The sequence below is a fragment of the Mustelus asterias genome, chromosome 15, assembly GCF_964213995.1.
Source record: "Mustelus asterias chromosome 15, sMusAst1.hap1.1, whole genome shotgun sequence".
In the NCBI taxonomy this organism is placed as follows: Eukaryota; Metazoa; Chordata; class Chondrichthyes; order Carcharhiniformes; family Triakidae; genus Mustelus; species Mustelus asterias.
Window position 1 is genome coordinate 5,408,815 of NC_135815.1, and position 13,583 is coordinate 5,422,397.

General features: G+C 45.9%; 1 pseudogene; it reads right to left on the reverse strand.

Annotated features, from left to right (window-relative positions):
* Nucleotides 1-3,493: 3,493 nt before the first annotated feature.
* Nucleotides 3,494-13,583, reverse strand: part of LOC144504886 (dynamin-like GTPase OPA1, mitochondrial) — an 81,661-nt pseudogene continuing 71,571 nt past the window's right edge.

Sequence of the window (13,583 nt, forward strand, 5' to 3'; positions counted from 1 at the left end):
ACAGGAGCAGGCCCTTCGGCCCTCCAAGCCCGTGCCGCTCCCTGGTCCAAACTGGACCATTCTTTTGTATCCCTCCATTCCCACTCCGTTCATATGGCTGTCTAGATAAGTCTTAAACATTCCCAGTGTGTCCGCCTCCACCACCTTGCCTGGCAGCGCATTCCAGGCCCCCACCACCCTCTGTGCAAAATATGTCCGTCTGATATCTGTGTTAAACCTCCCCCCCTTCACCTTGAACCTATGACCCCTCGTGAACGTCATCACCGACCTGGGGAAAAGCTTCCCACCGTTCACCCTATCTATGCCTTTCATAATTTTACACACCTCTATTAAGTCTCCCCTCATCCTCCGTCTTTCCAGGGAGAACAACCCCAGTTTACCCAATCTCTCCTCATAACTAAGCCCCTCCATACCAGGCAACATCCTGGTAAACCTCCTCTGTACTCTCTCCAAAGCCTCCATGTATGCTCAGCCCTGTTTGCTTCAGTCTATGCAAAGACTTCATTTTAAGATATTTCTGCCTATGCAACTAACTCTGTTAACTTGACTACATGTAGAATCAGAAGGCTAAATGTTAGCTAAAAATTGACTGCATTCCTGAAAAGTACACAATGCAGGCAAACAACAGCATAACCACAGCTGCAAGAATTATTTTTCGAAGACGGAGACAGACTGCAACAAACATTTCCAATAACGAGATAATGGTTGGATTTAAGTGTGTGTTTTTCAGTTTGTTTTCAATCTCAGTTCAGGGGCTGGCAGCAGAAGCCAGTCTCCAAGTTCACTTTTTCATTTTTGTCGTGTTAATGTTTCAAGTTCTGTTAAACAAAAGAAAACCATTTTAAAACTCGTATCAATGCTGTCTCCTCGTCTATTCAAATGAATGAATGGACCCAACACCATTTCTACTTGCCCCTAAGAATCATGGAATGGTTACAGCACAGAAAGAGGTTAATTGGCCTGTCATTGACCAAAGCTGGAATATTATTTAAATGGAGAAAAATTACATCGTGCGACTGTGCAGAGGGACCTGGGGGTCCTTGTGCACGAATCGCAAAAACTCAGTCTGCAGGTGCAGCAGGTGATCAAGAAGGCGAATGGAATGTTGGCCTTTATCGCGAGGGGGATAGAATATAAAAGCAGGGAGGTCTTGCTGCAACTGTACAAGGCACCGGTGAGGCCGCAACTGGAGTACTGTGTGCAGTTTTGGTCCCCTTATTTGCGAAAGGATATATTGGCCTTGGAGGGAGTGCAGAGAAGGTTCACCAGGTTGATACCGGAGATGAGGGGTGTAGCTTATGAGGAGAGATTAAACAGATTGGGTCTGTACTCGTTGGAGTTTAGAAGGATGAGGGGTGATCTTATAGAGACATATAAGATAATGAAGGGGCTGGATAGGGTAGAGGTGGAGAGATTCTTTCCACTTAGAAGGGAAACCAGAACTAGAGGGCACAGCCTCAAAATAAGGGGGGGCCGGTTCAGAACAGAGTTGAGGGGGAACTTCTTCTCTCAGAGGGTAGTGAATCTCTGGAATTCTCTGCCCATTGAAGTGGTGGAGGCTTCCTCGTTGAATATGTTTAAATCACGGGTAGATAGTTTTCTGATCAATAAGGGAATTAGGGGATATGGGGAGCAGGCTGGTAAGTGGAACTGATTCGCTTCAGATCAGCCATGATCTTGTTGAATGGCGGGGCAGGCTCAAAGGGCCAGATGGCCTACTCCTGCTCCTATTTCTCATGTTCTTCTTATGTTCTTATGTCATACCTGTGCTGGCAGTTTATCTTGTGCCACTCCCTTGATTTTTTCCCCCATAACTCTACATATGTTAGGAACGGAGTTCCAGCATTTTAACCCACCGACAGTGAAGAAACGGTAATATAGTTCCAAGTCTGGATGGTGAGTGGCTTGGAGAGGAACTTGCAGATGGTGGTGTTCCCAGATATCTGCTGCACTTGTCCTCCGAATAGTAGTCACATGTTTGGAAGGTACTGTTGAAGGAGCTTTGGTGAGTTGCTGCAGTACATCTTTTTTTTAAAAAGTAAAGTTTATTTATTAATCACAAGTAAAGTTGACATTAACATTGCAATGAAGTTACTGTGAAATTCTTGTAGATGGTTCATACTGCAGCCATTGTGCATTGGTGGTAGGGGAAGTGAATGTTTAAGGTGATGGATGGGATATTGATCAAGCAGGCTGCTTCGGCCTGCCTGGTGTTGAGCTTCTTGAAGGATGTTGGAGCTGTACCCATTCAGGCAAGTGGAGAATACTCCATCACATTCTTTACTTGTACCTTGTAGAAGATGGGCAGACTTTGGGGAGTCAGGAATTGAACTTTCTACCATAGAATTGCCAGTCTCTGATCTGCTTTTTGTAGCCATAGCATTTATGTGTCTTTTCTGGTGAAGTTTCTGATCAATGATAACAACCAGAATGTTAATATGATGGATTGAATGTCAAAGGGGAGGTGGTGGGATCCTTTCTTGCTGGAGATGGTCATTGCCTGACTCTTGGGTTGCCAAAATGTTACTTGCCGCATAACTGTTCATACCTGAATGTTGGCAGGGCCTTGTTGATGAGGGAATAGACTGCTTCAGTACGTGAGGAGTCAAGAATGTTACTGAACATTGCGCAAATCCCCACTTCTGATCTTATGTTGGAGGGCAGGTCTTTGCTGGAATGGCTGGCTATTGATGGGCCTAGGACACCCTGAGAGAACTCAACAGCAATATCCTGGCTGAGCTGATTGGTCTTAAGCGACAACAATCTTCCCTTGAGTCAGATACGATCCCAGCCAGTGGAGAGCTCTCCCCCTGATTTCAATTGACTTCTAATTTGCTGGGGCTGCTTGCTGTCAAAATCAGTCAAATGCCACCTTGGTGCCCAGGGGGCAGTCACTTTCACCTCACTTTTGGAGTTCAGTTCTTTTGTGCAAGTTGGGACCAAAGCTGGAATGAGAGCCAGAGCCCAGTGGTCTTGGCAAAACCCAAACTGAGCATCAGTGAGCAGGTTATTGCTGTGTAAGTGCTGCTTGATAGCACTGTCAGCAACACATTCCATCACTTTGTTGATGATCAGAAGTAGACTAATGTGACAATAATTGGCCCTGCTTTTTGTGACAGGACATACCTGGAGAATTTTCCATATTTGTGGGTAGCTGCCAGTGTGGTACCTGCAGTGGGACAGCTTGACTTGCGGCGAGACCAGTTCTGGAGCACAAGTCTTCAGTACTATTGGCAGAATGTTGTCAAGGCCCATAGCCTTTGCAGTATCCAGTGCCTTGTGCCATTTCCTGATATCACGTAGAGTGGATCAAATTGGCTGAAGAAAGCAACTGCAATGTCATAACAGAATTTCCTGCAGAAGAGTAAAGTACAGCATGTCATTCTCGAGAGAGTATTTATCAAATTCCTTCTATTGGCCGCGCGAACCAATTACCTCACAGTAAAATTAAGCTCTCGAGGATTATTTCCATTGCAATTAAATCATCCTGAATTTAAATAGCAGGAAGCATGTTGTTCACTTTAACAAATATCTGTTGGTATTTCATCTTAAAGATAACTCGGAATTTTGTTTTCAAATTCTCGGCAACATCGATCACTAATTCCTGTCCTGACAATAGAAACAATAAAGGTGAGGTAACTGGCAACACTGACTTCAATGGGATCACATGTATCCTTTTGATGTTTGCTCACGGGAACAATTAGGCATGTTTATAGAACCCCTACTGTGCAGAAAGAGGCCACTTGGCCAATCGAGTCTGCACCAACCACAATCCCACCCAGGCCCTATTCCTGCAACCCCACATATTCACCCTGCTAATCCCCCTGATACTAGGGGCAATTTAGCACGACCAATCAACCTAACCCTCACACCTTTGGAGTGTGGGAGGAAACCGGAGCACCCGGAGGAAACTCACGCAGACATGGGGGAATGTGCAAACTCCACACAGACAGTGACCGGAGGCCGGAATTAAACCCGGGTCCCTGGCGCTGTGAGGCAACAGTGATAACCACTGTGCCACCTGCACGGCAGATATTCAAGAAGGTGGCTGGGCAATAAATGGCTTCCTGGCCACTTTTTCTAATGAATTATCGAGCTGGTGTTTTCTTGATGCAACTGAGTGGCTTTGTTAGACCATTATAGGATGGGGTATAGAGTATAAAAGCTGGAGTCTGATGTCGCAGCTGTATAGAACGCTGGTTAGGCCACATTTGGAGTACTGCATCCAGTTCTGGTCGCCGCATTACCAGAAGGACGTGGAGGCATTAGGGAGAGTGCAGAGAAGGTTTACCAGGATGTTGCCTGGTATGGAGGGTCTTAGCTATGAGGAGAGATTGGGTAAACTGGGGTTGTTCTCCCTGGAAAGACGGAGAATGAGGGGAGACCTAATAGAGGTGTACAAGATTATGAAGGGGATAGATAGGGTGAACAGTGGGAAGCTTTTTCCCATATCAGAAGTGACGATCACGAGGGGTCACGGGCTCAAGGTGAGAGGGGCAAAGTATAACTCAGATATTAGAGGGATGTTTTTGACACAGAGGGTGGTGGGGGCTTGGAATGCGCTGCCAAGTAGGGTGGTGGAGGCAGACACGCTGACATCGTTTAAGACTTACCTGGATAGTCACATGAGCAGCCTGGGAATGGAGGGATACAAATGAATGGTCTAGTTGGACCAAGGAGCGGCACAGGCTTGGAGGGCCGAAGGGCCTGTTTCCTGTGCTGTACTGTTCTTTGTTCTTTATTTCACAGGGTAGTTAAGAGTGACCCACATTCCTGTGGCTCTGGACTCACACATAGACCAGATGAGAACAGGATGATAGGTTTCCTTTCCTCAAGGACATCGATTGGGTTCTTCAGACAAAATGATAGTTTCTAAGTCATCACATTTCAGATTTTTGTTCTCAGTTTAATTAATTAAATGGATTTAAATCCCCCAGCTGCTGTGTTGAGATTGAAACTTGTGTCTCTCCAATTACCATTCCAGGTTTTGATTGCTCATCCTGCAATATAACCACTAACTGATTGGATCCTGCCCTCATCCGTTCTGGAACAGGGAAGCATTCTGACACATTCTCTGAGGATAAGTTGAAAGCAAATTCCAAAGATTGCCTGGAAATGTATGATAATATATCAGCTCGTCTGCAATCCATTTTCACATAATTATTACAACTGTACTCGCAATCACTGTTTACTGTAAACTTTAACCACAAAGAAATTCTTAATTCAAAGAGAAAACACCCAAATCTGGCTTTGTGACTCAGAAATATGGTTCAGAAATCAGTGTGGAATTTTTCCAACGAATTGACATGAATTCTACATTACACTCCAGACTCATTGCATCTTTCAGCACAGGAGGCCATTCAGTCCATCAACCTATGCAAGCTTTCTATTCTGCTCCCCTACATTTTACCCCAAAGCCTTAGAAACTTCCCCCCTTCAAGTAATTATCCAATCCCCTTTAGGAAGATGCTCCTAAATCTGCTTCCACTGCCGTTTCAGGCAATGCATTCCAAATCATAATATAACTCCTAAATGTCCTCTCAAAAGGCCTAGCAAGCCTCTGAGTTCAAGAGCAATTAGGCTTGGGCAACAAATGCTGGCCCAACCAGTGATGCCCACTTCCCATGAATGAATGAATAAAAATAAATTCTCTCCAACTACCCCTCTAATTCTTTGGCGAGTCATCTTAAATTTGTGTCTTTTGCTTACTGGTCCTCCTGCCAATCAGAACTATCTATTCGATTAAAACTCCTCATGATTTTCTGAACCTCTATTAAATCTCCTCTTAACTTCTCTCGTCTAAGAAAACAGCATCTCCCCATAGCTTCACGACCATCTTGGCAAATCCCCTCTGCATCCTTTCCAAAAGTGTTGAAATTCATTCTAAAGTGCAGGAGGACAAGAAAATGTAGCTAGAAATTTGGGTTGAAGGTTGGATTGGCATCATGCTGTGGGAGAGGGGGCATAGCATTGATAATGTGAACCAGTTTGATATGATGTTTCTCTGTCTATTGCATTAATGGAGACATTATCCCATTAGCTATTATGCAAAAGTTTTGAGAGCATTGGTTTGGTATCAGGTATCACATATCAAACATGTCACACTCAAGGGGCCCGATAGGCGCGAAATCGCGGTAAAGTTGGACGTCGGGCCTATACCGCGATCTGCACCCAATTCCGAGCAGATCGCGGCTTTACCGACACCCGATTCGGGCGCGGGTCCGGCCCGACGATTTAAATGCATTAGCATGCATTTAAATTGACTTAATGAACCGTGCGCCCAACGCTACCAACAAATCCCACTTTACCGTCTTCCGACCCGTTCCGGATCTGTGCTTTTAGCGACCTGCAGAATATAAGTCCGAAGCGGATTTCTATTCTGCAGGAGAACCTCTGAAGCCCATCTCCTCGACCATCCTTCGCGGACCCCCCCCGCTAACCACCCTGGCAGACCACCCCCCTCCGGATCAGACCCCCCTGGAAGGCAGGCCCCCCTCGGCAGAGCACACCCTCAATGTACCTCGATTGCTGGTCTCCCTCCACCATCCTTCCGTTAGCAAGATAAGCTGTATGTTCCTCAGTGATGTTTAGCAGCCGTTCCAGTTCGGTTTTGGTTTCACTTCGAACATGCTGTTCTGGAGACCGTGATTTCCAGTAGAACCACCTTTCTTGCCAATCTGGCCCCACCATATCACGAATTACAGATTCAGTATCTCGAAGACGGGTTTGCAAGGTTTCTTCCAGGAAATGGATAGCTGCATCCCACTGCTGTTTGTCAGATATGGAACGATCTTCTAAAGCATTGTGCTGGATGACTCGCCTGCTCATCCCGTCTGTGATGTTTTATACTTTCATCTTTAACAGCATGTTTTAGTTTGTCAAAGATATCATCATGGTCCTTCCCTTTGTGCTCTGACATAAATCGAGCAAATTCATCCTCCAAGGTTCCCCAAGCAACCTCTATTGCTTTGTGAGGCAACTGTTTGTCAGTTCACTGCTTGAGCTTGATGCCCACTGTGGTATTGAATGTGCCTGAATTCACAGACTGGGCAGCAGGAAGGTCAATATTCTCTATCACATGTGTAGAGACTCTTTCCCACAGTTTCCTTTGTAGAATCTCTTCCCAGTGTTTTGGAGTAACCTGACTTAAGCTGATCACTTCATCCAGAATTCCATTCTTCGCCTTCTCGTATAGTTCATTCCTGTCGAGTTCCCTCAGCCGAGGATAGTTGTTCTTCCATTCAGTTTCAAGGTTGAAGCGAGTAGCTTTAAATGCATCACCCTGTTGTTCCACAGACTCACGCACCATCTTCCAGAAACAGTCTGAAACTGCTCAGCTCAAGTTCTTAGTTGTCACTTGATGTGCTTTCAGCATCCCTGTCTTCAACAATTTTGAATTCTGAAAGAACGCTCCTTCATAATCTTTTATGGAATCAATACCTTCATTTGTGTTGCCTCGACCGGAAACAACTGCAAAGTAACCCAAAGCCTTCATTGGAAACAACTTGCCTTCCACAATCTGTTGAATCCGACTTGGACTGGCTCGGTTTTTCTCAGCTAGATCCACTTTGGTCAGCACAAAGATGGTCCTTCTGCCTTGTGGGTCCATCTGGCTCACCAAGTCAGTTACAATACTGCGTTCAGCATCTACTGAACCATCTTGGATACAAAGGATAATGAATGGTACTGGTCGATCTTCCTGCTGCTATCAGCACTGTAACATCAGGAATGGCTGCCGACACCAAGGATATAATTTTTAGCATAAGCAAATATATATCCCCCATCCATATTTTGAAATATTTTCCCAAATTTTTGACTGTCAGGTTTTTAGTTCCTGCGATTATAATTCTGACATTATCTTCCAAAGGGAATTCCTCTAATTCTGTGCAATGTTCAGATGAAAACAAGATTTAGTAATCTCCTTGAATCTCATTTCCAACCAACTTCCACCACGGGGACAATTCTTCCAAGTTCACCACAGGACTCTGAACATTTGAGCATCAATAATCCAGTTACAGATCACAAATGTATTATACAGGTCACTAATTGCTCACTAGGACACTGTAGTTTAATTACCTTTCCCATAGATAATTAGGCAGCACAAAGACGATGCTACATTATTTGCAGTTTGCAAGATTCTCCCAAGTCCATCCTCCCCCCCCCCAACCAGAGATCCATCTGAGTCCGCCCCCCTCTTCCAGCAGATGCCAGCGGAAGGCCAGGAAGGTGCTGCAGGCTCTCGAAGGACTGCAGGTCGGAAGAATGGTGGAGGGAGACCAGCGATCAAGGTAGGTTGGGGGTGTGCTCTGCCGAGGGGGGCCTGCCTCCCAGGAGGGTCCAATCCCGGGGGGACGGGTGGGGTCTGCTGGGGGGGCCTGCCTCCCAGGGGTGTCCGATCCCGGGGGGGGGGAGGGGGAGGGGGGTCTGCCGGGATCGTTAGCGGGGGGGGTCCGCAAAGGACGGTCGGGGAGGATGGGCTTCGGAGATTCCCCTGCAGAATAGAAATCCGCTTCGGACTTTTATTCTGCAGGTCGCTAAATACGCGGATCCGGATTGGGCCAAGTGGTGGTAAAGTGGGATTTGGCGGTAGAGTTGGGCGTGCGGTTCATTAAGTCGATTTAAATGCATGCAAATGCATTTAAATTGTCGGGCCCCCCGATTCGGGCGCAGGCCGGACCCGCGCCCGAATCGGGTGTCGGTAAAGCCGCGATCTGCTCGGATTCGGGTGCAGATCGCGTTAAAGGCCCGATGCCCGACTTTACCGCGATTTCGCGCCCCTTTTTGGTAAAATCGGGTCCGATGGGTCGAATGGCCTCCTTCTGCACTGTAGGGATTCTATGATCTTTCGAGTCTGTTTGGCTTGTCATCAGAACAGTTCTGACCAAGAGCCAAACCAATTCGAAGCATTAACTCTGTTCTCTCTCCCTGTGGATATTAACCTGGTGATTGCTTGATTACCCAAGGGAATCAGACACAAATTTCTGAAGCAGTTTCTGAAATGAGCTGCCAAGTATTTTCTGTGGGGGGAGGCTGATTGTTGTAGATGGTGAGTGAGGTTGTTGAAGAAATGTGGCGAGTGGACTGAGCGACCAATATCCACTTGGAGTGGCTATTCTTAAAACTGATAATCCCGAAAATGTAAATTCAACTCCCAAATCGGTAACTTGAGGGGTTGAATCAAGTTCAAAGGTTTCTATCAGTAAATATGAACCTGAAGTTGTCAGATTGTTGTAAAAATCCAATTGGTTCACCAGTATCCTTGAGGGAAGAAAGTCTGTTGGCCTTGCCTAGTCTGACCCATCTTTAGGTACACACCAAAGAAGTTGACTGGTAACTAGTTTCTGATATGTCTGAGTGAGCCATTCAGCTACATTAAACCACTGCAACAAATGGCAGCCAATCAAGGAGAGGGCAAATCTTTGCCTTCTCTGGACATTCAGGAATATACAATAATTGCCAGTCTTCCATGTGACACCCCTATTCCAGCTAAAAAGAGGCTGTGGAGTGAGCTTGGAACAGTTCAAGAGGGACTCAATAGATATATGGCATAGATGAAACTTAAGGAGAATGAGTGTGTGGGATTGTTCAGATTCTGGGAATGCATCGCCAAGTCTTGCAAATTCCAATGCCACTATAAACTGTGCGCCTCTAATAAAAATCAGTCCAGACAGATACATTCACATACCAAGAGAGGTATGTGCTGAGAGCGATTGCATGCCAAGTGAGGAAAGTTCAACAACGGGTTGAACCGAAACGATTGCTCTGGTGCCAGTTAACCAGCAGACCTCACTAATAAACCTCTCGTTGGAAGTACAAGTCTTTGTGTTGCAGTGAACTGGGATCCAAGCAGAAATGGAGACCTTCTCCACTAAGTGTATTGGATGTTTACCAGAGTGACGTTCACTGTTGGGCTGGATTGACCCAAATCAGCCACCGTCAAAAACAAGCTTTGTATGCCGGGAAACATCTGTATTTTATAACCTAGTCTTCTTGTGCTGATTACATGCACAAGTCTGCTTGTGTGTGATTTTTTGGCCCGCTCGTGCCTCTTCTTTGTCACAGGAGCCAATGTAAAGTGAGACTCAACAAAAACTGCAGCTTAGGATTTGGAACTGAATGGTGCCAAATTAACCATCTCCAGTCGGAGGTCACGAAGGCATCGGATGTGAGGAATGGAAACCAGTCACCCTGTCCCCTGTCTATGACATTCCCATTCAAGAAATCTACACCAACACCTTTAGGTTTTCTGGTTTACCCAATAAAGAGCTCCACTCTCTATCCTGCAGGGGAGAACAGTCCAACTTATCCAAATTCAAAGATTGTGGGTGTTTGGTTCAGGACTTTAGGGGCCCCTTCACATGCCATGTAATTCCCTTCCATACAAGTTGGGAGATTGGAAGTGGAGACGGACGTCATTGCAGGGAGGGCTTGCCTGCCACTACTACTTAAGCAACCAGCCCCGAACCAAGGGCTTGGGGGTGGGAGAATGGGTGGGTGGGTACTGATGGTGGCCTTTGAAGCAGGGAGTGCATGAAGAGATTGAAAGTCAGGGGTGGAGGGAGGGATTATTGGAGATAAGGGTTAGGGAGAGGGATGGAGAACAGAGGTCACAAACTGGCAGCTCAAATTCAGAATCTTGCAACCAGTAACAATGAAAAATGACACGTTGATGGTGATTAGCTACCTTTTTCCAATGTGGTTGGTTTACAGGCTGCTACTAAATCCCTCTAGAAATATTAAGCAGGAGATTGAAGCAGGTTGTTAGCAAGAACTTTATTTGAGACCGCGCTAAAAGATGTCTCTTTTTTCTCCCGACCCAAAATGGTGGGCAGAACATTTCCTGTCAGAAATGGATGTTCACTTCCTGCCTACAGTTTTGGAATTTTGGTCTCTTGGTCGACTACATAGCACCTGGAAAACACACACACCTACCCGATTCAAATCACTCCAGCATTGATGATAGCTGCAACTGGAAACTGAGTCACAGGTTGTGGTTTGAGTTCCACTCCAGAGACTTGGATACTTAATTCACTCCCAGTACAGTAACAGGTTAGTGCTGCACTGTCTGAAGTGCCGTTTCCCAGCACGTTAAAAACTAAGACCCGATTCCCCTCACAGCAGGTATAAAATATTCTACGATCACTGTTATTCCTTCTTTCATTCTTCTTGGAGACAAGGACACTGTAGCTGATCTGAAGATGACCTTCTAATGCTTACCCTTGTATTAAGGTGCGACCATCTTCCACTGCCCTGAAGCATTGATAGAAACTGATTACAGCGAGGGGGCTGCTGACTTTTTACAACCAAGAAAGGGTAGATTTACAAGCTGAAATCAGAAGTGTTTCTTCTCAGCTTGGCTTTGGTTCAAGATAAACTTGTAAAAGATTTTTGGTTTGATTAAATACCCCACTGGACAAAAATAAATATCAATTTTATTGGGATCAAACTGTTTTTATGGAAAAGTAAGTTTTCCATTCGACTTTTTAGATTTCATCGCAGACACAAGGGAGTCCGGCCGCTTCTGTGTGCGTGTCCAAGCACTCTCTCGTTCGTTCGCAGGGAGATACTGGTTCGTCCAGGCAGGAGGGGAATTGGCAGGATGCTTGCTGCAGCTGTACACTGCAATCCTGGAAATGGAGAGGGGGGGGGGGGGGGGGGGGGGCGCGATACCCAATGTAGCAGACGCTGTGGCAAAGAGGTTCTTTTATCTAATTCACTTTTCAGATGCGGGTGTCGCTGGCTAGGCCAGCATTTATTACCCATCCCTAATTCACCTTGAAAAGGTGGCGGTGAGCTGCCTTCTTGAACATCTGCAGTCCCTGGTGTAGGTACATCAACAGCGCCACAGCTATGTGGCAATGGTAGTTTTGAGAGCCAGTTGGCAAAGTCATGTCTCCCTGGTCCAACATGAAGCAGCTCCTGCCGCTGACAGCCCTATCAGTGAAGTGCAGCCTACTCATGCATTGCTACTCGGAAATATCCACAAAAACAGACCACCGTCTTGATCTGCAGAACCTGGCGGCTGTACAATTGAAAGTTAACATCGACAATGCTCACTTGCTAATTCTCATGTGGTTCCAACAACGCTGTTAATACTTCTACTTGGCTTAGCAACTGGGATGTGGCCAGCAAGGAGGTCTGTATAGAATTATCGCAACAGTTGACAACAGTCGGAGATTCTGAGATAAGGGTTTGCAATGCAATGAAATGGATGATCATTTTAACCCCTTTCTGGGGCTATTCCAGGTTAGGTGGTGATCACTCTCACTTAAAGTTGAGAAAAACAGACTTCGTGGACATTTAAAAGATGTGGAGTTGCCAGCGTTGGACTGGGGTGGGCACAGTAAGTAGTCTTACAACACCAGGTTAAAGTCCAACAGGTTTATTTGGTAGCATGAGCTTTCAGAGCGCTGCTCCTTCATCAGGTGAGTGCCAGCGCTCTGAAAGCTCGTGCTACGAAATAAACCTGTTGGACTTTAACTTGGTGTTGTAAGACTACTTACTGTGACATTTAAATGGCTCTGGATAATTGATCTAACTCTTCCTGAAGGAAAGGAACCACAAAGGAATATTACCTTCCTCCATATAGCCTTTTAAACTAGTTTTAGCCAGTTATAACAACCTGGGTATTATGAGGATCCAGGCATCCCTCCTCAACAGTGTACCTCACCAGTGAAGAGTATACAGAGATCGGGTCTCAAGATTTGATACAGGCGACTACATGAGGCTACTTATTTTCTAAATTATAAAGAAGCTTATTAAAGAACCAAACATGCAATTCACATTTGATGGCAAATCAGTCGCAATATTGATAGTTCCGGGAAAAGAGAAAAGCTGTGCCTGGAGGGGGGTTGGAGAGCTGTCAGCCAATCTGATTGGCCAACACCACTCCAAGATGGGGCTTTCATCCAGAGGCAGAGAGAAGGCCCACCTGAAGCACATTAACGCTCAATTGAGTGTACAGTGGCAGCGGGACTGTTAGAATCGGCAGGGGTGCGTTCCCCGCTGACTCTCAGGTTAATGTGTGCCGAGTACTGACCATTCTGAAAATCCAGGCTTATATTTATCACTGAATTGTCTAATAAGCGGGTGATTGATTACTGGGGGGTAGATAGGATGAGGATATGAGGTTACTAGAGGATTAGCCATGATGGATAATGGAGGAACAGGCTTAAGGGGCTGAGTGGTCTAATCCTGTTCCTTTATGTTTGTATCTCTTTACATGGCCCTGTGTCAACCTTTGCTTTATAACACTTCTATGAATCTCCTTTAGATGTGTAGGGTCCATTTAGACAAGGACAGCATTAGTTCGATTCCCAGCTTGGGTCACCATCTGTGTGGAGTTTCCACGTTCTCCCCGTGTCTGCGTGGGTTTCCTCCGGGTGCTCCAGTTTCCTTGCACAGTCCAAAGATGTGCGGATTAGGTGGATTGGCCATTCTAAATTTCCCCTTAGTGTCAGGGAGACTAGCTGGGGTAAATGCATGGGGTTATGGAGATAGGGCCTGGGTGGGATTGTAGTTGGTGCAGACTCGATGGGCTGAATGGCCTCCTTCTGCACTGTAGGGATTCTATGATTCTATTC